At 40.1% G+C, this 6,989-nt stretch overlaps 1 protein-coding gene across 1 annotated transcript in view; it reads right to left on the bottom strand.

Moving 5' to 3' along the window:
- RNF219 (ring finger protein 219) overlaps positions 1 to 6,989 on the bottom strand; it is a 39,018-nt gene that overhangs the window by 10,718 nt on the left and 21,311 nt on the right. The window lies entirely within an intron of this gene.

Below are 6,989 nucleotides of genomic sequence, written 5' to 3'. Positions count from 1 at the left end.
CTAGGCCGGGGCGGGCCCAGTCCAAGTCCAGGCCCAAACCCAGGCCCGTTGCCCTGCCAAGGCCGCTGGAAAGGTCGCTGGAAAGGCCGTAAAGATCGTCGAGGCTGTTGCTGGAGAGACCCTGAAACCACCAGGGGTCTCCAAAAAGGCCTCCAGGTTGTAGTCGGAACGGTCAACAGGCCCTCGGATAGGCCAAACATGGTTGGTAGAACAAACAAATCAGTTTATGGCTTATCAATGTGCATAAATCATATTCTTACAGACATGATCTGTCAATACATATTTAATTACAGAATTTGGATGCAGCTAGCATTATAGTATTTTAGTGCTCTTGTTTGAATTTGTGCGTTTTCCCAGTAGAAACAAAGTACATTGGAGTTTCTACAAACAAATCATTATTACTTTTGCTGAGATTTTGTACATTGATTTAGGTGCCACGTTACTTGACAGAAAGTGGGTGACAACTATGCAAAAATAAATAAAAGCATTTTTTGTGTATTTACAGCTATATTTTAGTTTATAGCTATAGGATGTTTGTAATATGATATAATTTTTGTGAGAAATTAGAAGCCAGAGTTCATTATCCATACCCTAGGAATAAATAAAAGTTGCCACTTATTTTATTTCTAGGCTGGAGGATTTTACCAAGTAGTGATAACCTTTGGAAACAAAAGCATTCCTGGCATTAAGAAAAGTTTGGCAGGGGAATCAAAGATAAAGTCAAATGTCACAAAATGTATCATCAAAAGATCTTGTATATTCCCCCAGGAAATCAGAACATCTGGTTACCATCTTAATGACAGTCTTGCATGCGTCCTTCAACCAATATAGAACAGTGTTATCTGCTCCCAAGCAGCATATTTGAAATTTTATTGCTGTCATTATGAGATCCTATTTATGATCTAAAATAAGACAAATAATGAAAAGGAGAAAGTCTATAACTTTAAAAGCAACACCGCATCACATCTTCACTTCTTTGTGAAAAGAAAGTACATTTCTTTTTTTACTGTATGAAAATGCAGAATTACATCATTTGCATCCATAAGCAAATTGTGGCAAGGAACACATTAGTCAATTCTGTAATTGTGTAATTTGAATAAAACTCCTCTCCTCTCCTCTCCTTTCCTCTTTGTTCAAACATCAATAGAATTGAAAAGAAATTACAGGCTCAATAAAAGATGCAGATACAGTGGAAAATATCTTTAGTAGTAAGGACTATTTTTTGTTGTACAAACCCTGTATTTATTTATTTATTTATTTATTTATATTTGAATTTATATCCCGCCCTTCTCCCGTAGGACTCAGGGCGGCTGACAATCTATTTAAAATACATACAAAACAATACAAATTTAAAATTAATTAAAAAGAATATTAAATATTTGTCGAATTTAAAATATAATTAAAACCCCCCTAAAAATTACCCTAGGCCAGTCCTGCANAACCAGGTCGGCTCCACGTCCCCCGCACCCCCATGTGTCCTGTATCCAGTCCAGGGGGGGCTTACCGGGAAGGGGGGGAGTCTCCGGGCCTTCAGGGGGCTTTCTACGCTCCCCCTTTAGCCCCTTTGGCCGTTTTCGGGCTCCGCATTTTCGGAGCTATCCCACGGAGACCGCCATCGCTCACGCATGCGCAGACCACATATTGTTTGTTGTAAGAGTAAGTTGGATATAGAGAAATTTGATTTTTGTCAAAGGCTGGCATATCCTACTCGATTCGGTTATTTCAGCAACTAACTTTCATAGTTTTAATTCCAATTTAACTTCTGTGGATCTCATCTCATATTTAAGAGGTTCCTAAGGGGACGTACGTAAGGGCACTAACATGCCTATCGTCCCTGTCACATTTTACTCTTTTTCATGCTGTTCGTTCGAATTTGTAACTTTTGTTTCAGGAATAAACAAAAAGTAAAATAAAATAATAAAATAAATAATGAAATGAAATGAAATAAAACAAAATAAACAAAATAATAAAATAAAATAAAATAAATAAAAATAAAATAAGGGCAACAGTTGCAGTGATTCACTGTAGGCCAAGGGCGTAAAATGGGGCAAAATTCACTTAACAACAGAAATTATGGGCTCACTGGTGATATAAGTCGAGGACTAACTGTATTATATGGCCGCTAAGGAGTCAAAAGTAACTTGGTGGCACATGATCATCATCAATCAGCAATCTATCAACCAGTGAGAACAAGAAACAGGGCAGTTCACAAGGTCAGCCTTTCCTGACTGTTCTCCAATAAAGCAGATGCTTCATGTACAAAAATATCATCCTCTCCCTACAACAGACTGACTTTTCTTTAGTAGTAAATATTTCTCTCAGGGATGAAGTTTTGAAAAATATTACTTGCTATCCCAGAAGCCAGTGGCTCCCAACCTTTTGGGCACTAGGGACCGGTTCCATGGAGAGAGGTTTTTTCCCATGGACCAGAGGGGGTGTGGTTCCATGTTCTGCCTGCATCCCGTGGATGGGGCTTCGCTTGTTTGCGTGGACCGGTTTTTGGCATGCCGTGGACCGGTGCCGGTCCATGGACCAGGGGTTGGGGACCCCTACCGTAAACAACAGTTGCCTCTCCCAGCTATAAGCACAAGCCCTAATAATGAAAGGCTTTAGGGCTGGTTCTTTTAAAGCCTGAAATGCCTCTTTTAAATCACTAGGACACCAGGGTCTTGTTTCAGCAAATGGCATCCCACACGTTATTGGTCAGCTCTAGAAGGTCGAGAGAACTTCTGTCTCTCCGTCAGTGAGATGACATTTGCAAAACCGGAAGATGTCGGCCAGATACACGATAGATTATTGGAATCCTTGAAAGGAGATCTGGTCATCGATATTGAAAAAGGAAAGCAGCCTAATGCAATTAGCAGCTCCCGGATTGGAAAAAAAGGATCAGTAGACAAAACAGGCAAGTGATTCTGACAGTCAATGTTTCCCCTAGGTTGTCAAAGAGGAAATAAACATTCAAACATTTGTGAAATATATACCGAATAAGGGACCTTGGAGGACTTCTAGTCCAATCCCCTGCTCAAACAGGAGACCATTCCAGACAAGTGGCTATCAAGTCTCTGCTTAAAAGCCTCCAGAGATGGAGCACCCAGAACTTCTGGAGACTAGTCATTCTACTGGTTTATTGTTCTCACTGACAGGAAATTTCTCCTTAGTTCTAGGTTGCTTCTCTCCTTGATTACTTTCCACCCACTGTTTCTTGTCTTGCCTTCTGGTGCTTTGGAAAATAGGTTGACCTCCTCTTCTTTGTGGCAGCCCCTCAAATATTGGAACACTGCTATCATGTCTCCCCTAGTTCTTCTTTTCACTAAACTAGACAAACTCAATTCCTGCAACCGTTCTTCATATGGTTAGTCTTTGTTGCTCTTTTCTGCATTCTTTCCAGAGTCTCTCTCTCTATATATATTTTTATAATACGGTGATCAAAATTGGATGCAGTATTCTAACTGTAGTTTTACTAAGGCTTTATAAATTATAGCAATTAGCAACAACCAAAGAATTTACACTTAGATATTCTCAACAAGACAAATGTCTAGATTCCTCTAGGTGTTTTAGAACCTATCATCCTTCTGAATTCTCTCTTGAGAAAGACGAATGTCTTCCGCTTGTTCTTTGTAAATGAGCTATCCAACTCAACTAATGCACAGAGTCCCAGGAGAGATATTCCTCCAAGATTCAGCTTGATACCGGAGGCTCCACTTTTGGGATGAACAGCTAAGATTGCACAGTCGTTAACTTGTCCTGGATGGCAAACATTTAGGCATAACAATTTGTATCAAGATTGGACTCAGAAGACTGAAATGCATTTCAGCCTGCACTTGAAGGGTTTTCTGGAAATTGAAATTAGGTTCAAGCAATGGCGTCATCAGGGCAAGACGTGATGACACAGTAATTTCCCTAGGGCAATCAAACTGGGTTGACACATTTGAAATAAATGATACAGGGATTCTAAAGTGAGGATCCTGTAGAACCATTATATCCAGGGCCTAAGATAAAGTACAGCTGCTTGGATTCTAATTAGAACTGGGAGCTAGCAGCTTTCCGTGTTAAGGCACATTCTGGTTCTAGTGCTCAGGACATGGATGGCTGTGGTGTGTGCAACTCCAGTATGAGCTCGCTAACCAGGGCAAAACAATGACCACAGCAGAGATAAATTTTTGAGATGATTCAAATTTTCCACGAGTTGATTACCATTAATAGTTTGAAGGAATGAAGGAAGAAAAATGCAAATAAGAAATAATGGGGCAACAAGGACAACTATTCTAAAGAAGAATAAGGGGGGGAAATGTAAATAATAGAAGATTACTGTTACGAAATCGCTGTAAAAAAAAGGGAGGAATATATACTGTGTGTGTATGTGTGTTATGTTTTGTTTTGTTTTGTTGGTTTAAAAAATAAAAATATATATTAAAAAAAACAGTTTGTTAACAGAGCGTTTTGGAATTTCAACCTTGTTTTTCTTTTATTATTATTATTTTTATTACTTTTCTCTAATTATTGTTTTTCCTCTTAACTATTTTGTGATTAATATAATACATAGAGTACAAGCTAAAAATCTGTAAACAGATTTAGTAGTTTAAAATTCTTTGGGCTTGTTTCACAAGGGTAGGAAGTTAACATTGTTATATTATATCAATCAGCATTCAACCAGAAATGGATATTAGGTATATATGCCTATGGAGATTCTCAGTCATCCAGGTCATGGTTATTCTAAAGGTGCTTAAAAAAAATAAACACATATATACATAATGTCCCAAAGCTGCTTTTTCAAGATTGGACATTCTTGTTTTTCTTTGAAGATGTTTCACTTCTCATCCAAGAAGCTTCTTCAGCTCTGACTGAATCCTTCCATTCCCCACCATCCAGTCAGAGCTAAAAAAGCTTCTTGGATGAGATACGAAACGTCTTCAAAGAAAAACAAGAAAGTCCAATTTTGAAAAAGCAGCTTTGGGACATTATGTATATATGTATTTATTTTTTTTAAGACACTTTTCGTTTTTAATGTCTTGTTTGTATTTTTTAAATATTTTTTTAAATATTCTGGTGTATTGTATTTTAACTTCCTTTGAATAAACTAAAAATTACACAGGAGAAGAGGTGAATTTCTCATCTGCAGTTCATCTCTGCAGTTTATGAAATGCCCTTGTGATGCCAATAGGAATCTATCTAGCAGCTCCCGACGTCCTCAGAATTCTCGTGTTCAATATGCAACAATATTTTGAAATGGTTACTGGAGCTTAATATCTGTGAAACTTCTCTGGCATTATTTAACAGAAGGCTGCCAGACGTTAAGAGGCACGATGAATTCACGCTCTTGAGATACCGTGGAGTCAAATGGCCATGCAATCTCCTAGGATTGGTCTCGTGAACTATTAACTGGTAGGAGATGAAGCTCAGATTAGCTGCAGGGCATCAGTTATCCTGATCCCGAGGGAGGCCACATAATTCTGTTTATAGAGAAAACTGTAGAGCAATGAGGTGCCTGGTCTTGGTTATGGGCCATTAGGAGCATTTTGGCTCGATCTTACAAGAAAACAAGAAAAAGTACATCACTCTGCAGGAGTGTTTTTCATTTAACAGGATACTTGACCGTGGTCAAAGAACGTAAGGTCAACTGACCATGACTGAACCTTGTAGGTAGTCCTCAACTTACAACAGTTCATTTAGTGACCGTTCGAAGTTACAACGGCACCAAAAAAAGTGACCTATGACTGTTTTTCACACTTATGACCATTGCAGCCTCCCCATGATCATGTGATCAAAATCCGGACGCTTGGCAACTGGCTCTTATTGATGATGGTTGCAGCGTCCCCCGGGGTCATGTGATCCTCTTGTGTCACCTTCTGACAAGCCAAGTCAAAGGGGAAGCCAGGCTCACTTAACAACTGTGTCACCAACTTGGCAACTGCAGCGATTCACTTAACAAATGTGTCAAGAAAGGTCATAAAACGGAGCAAAAATTCACTGAACGGTTGTCTCACTTAGCGTTAAGTGGAGGATTACCTGTATTTCGGTTGCTTACTGGACTGTACGATAACCCTTTAAGGTAGTCCAGAGAAGAAGCACCTTACTGTGACACTTTATTATAACAGAATCTTGTTAAGTCTAAAAATATACTTTTCCTCCCGGCTTTCACAGTTGAGGGATGCTCCTTTAAGAGAGGCCTGCCACAGCTTCATTCCTTCTGAGGGCTCAGTGGACTCTTATCTATCTGTTACCCAGTCTTCAGCTTCTCTTCCTCCTCCTGTCTCTCACAAACATTCTCCCAGGCTTGCCTTTAGAAGTTGTGGGTGCTCCATCATTGGAGGATTGGAAGAAGAGACCAGACAGCCGCTTGTCTGGAATGGTATAGGGCAGGGGTGTCAAACTGCCGGCCCGCGGGCCGCATGTGTCATGCCGAAACCGCGCCCACCCCATTGCCGGCAATGGGAAAAAAGTTGTGATACATCACATGTCACGTGACGATGCGAGTTTGACACCCCTGGTATAGGGTCTCCTGCTTGAGCAGCGGGTTGGACTAGAAGACTACCAAGGTCCCTTCCAACTCTATTATTCTGTTATTAATAGAGTATAATAAATGTCTATGGAGATTCTCAGTCATCCAGGTCATGATTGCCCCAAAGGTGCTTTTTTTCAAGAGGCAACTGGACTTCCTTCATTTTCTTTCGAAGATGTTTTCACTTCTCATTCCAAGAAGCTTCTTCAGCTTTGACTGGATGGCGGGGAATGGAAGGATTTATATTCCTTGCAGACAGCTGGTCATTTTCCTTCTTTTAGAGAGTTGTTGAGGCCACCTGGAGGTTATCCTGTGTCATCAGGGTCACCTGAGTAGTGCAAATGGGTGTGGGGCCTTCTTAGAACTACTGGAAGGAGTGTGTTGTGGAGCTACAGAAACACCCTGCAGAAAATACAGCTCCACACACAGTCCTTTCAGCAGTTCCAAGAAGGCTCCACACCCATTTATATTACTCAGGTGACCTTGAGGA

This window comes from Protobothrops mucrosquamatus, unplaced genomic scaffold (genome assembly GCF_001527695.2).
Source record: "Protobothrops mucrosquamatus isolate PMUCROS unplaced genomic scaffold, P.Mucros_1.0 scaffold2, whole genome shotgun sequence".
Lineage (NCBI taxonomy): Eukaryota > Metazoa > Chordata > Lepidosauria > Squamata > Viperidae > Protobothrops > Protobothrops mucrosquamatus.
The sequence above is the reverse complement of the archived record's forward strand: the minus strand, read 5'-3'. Positions and strand labels throughout refer to the sequence as shown.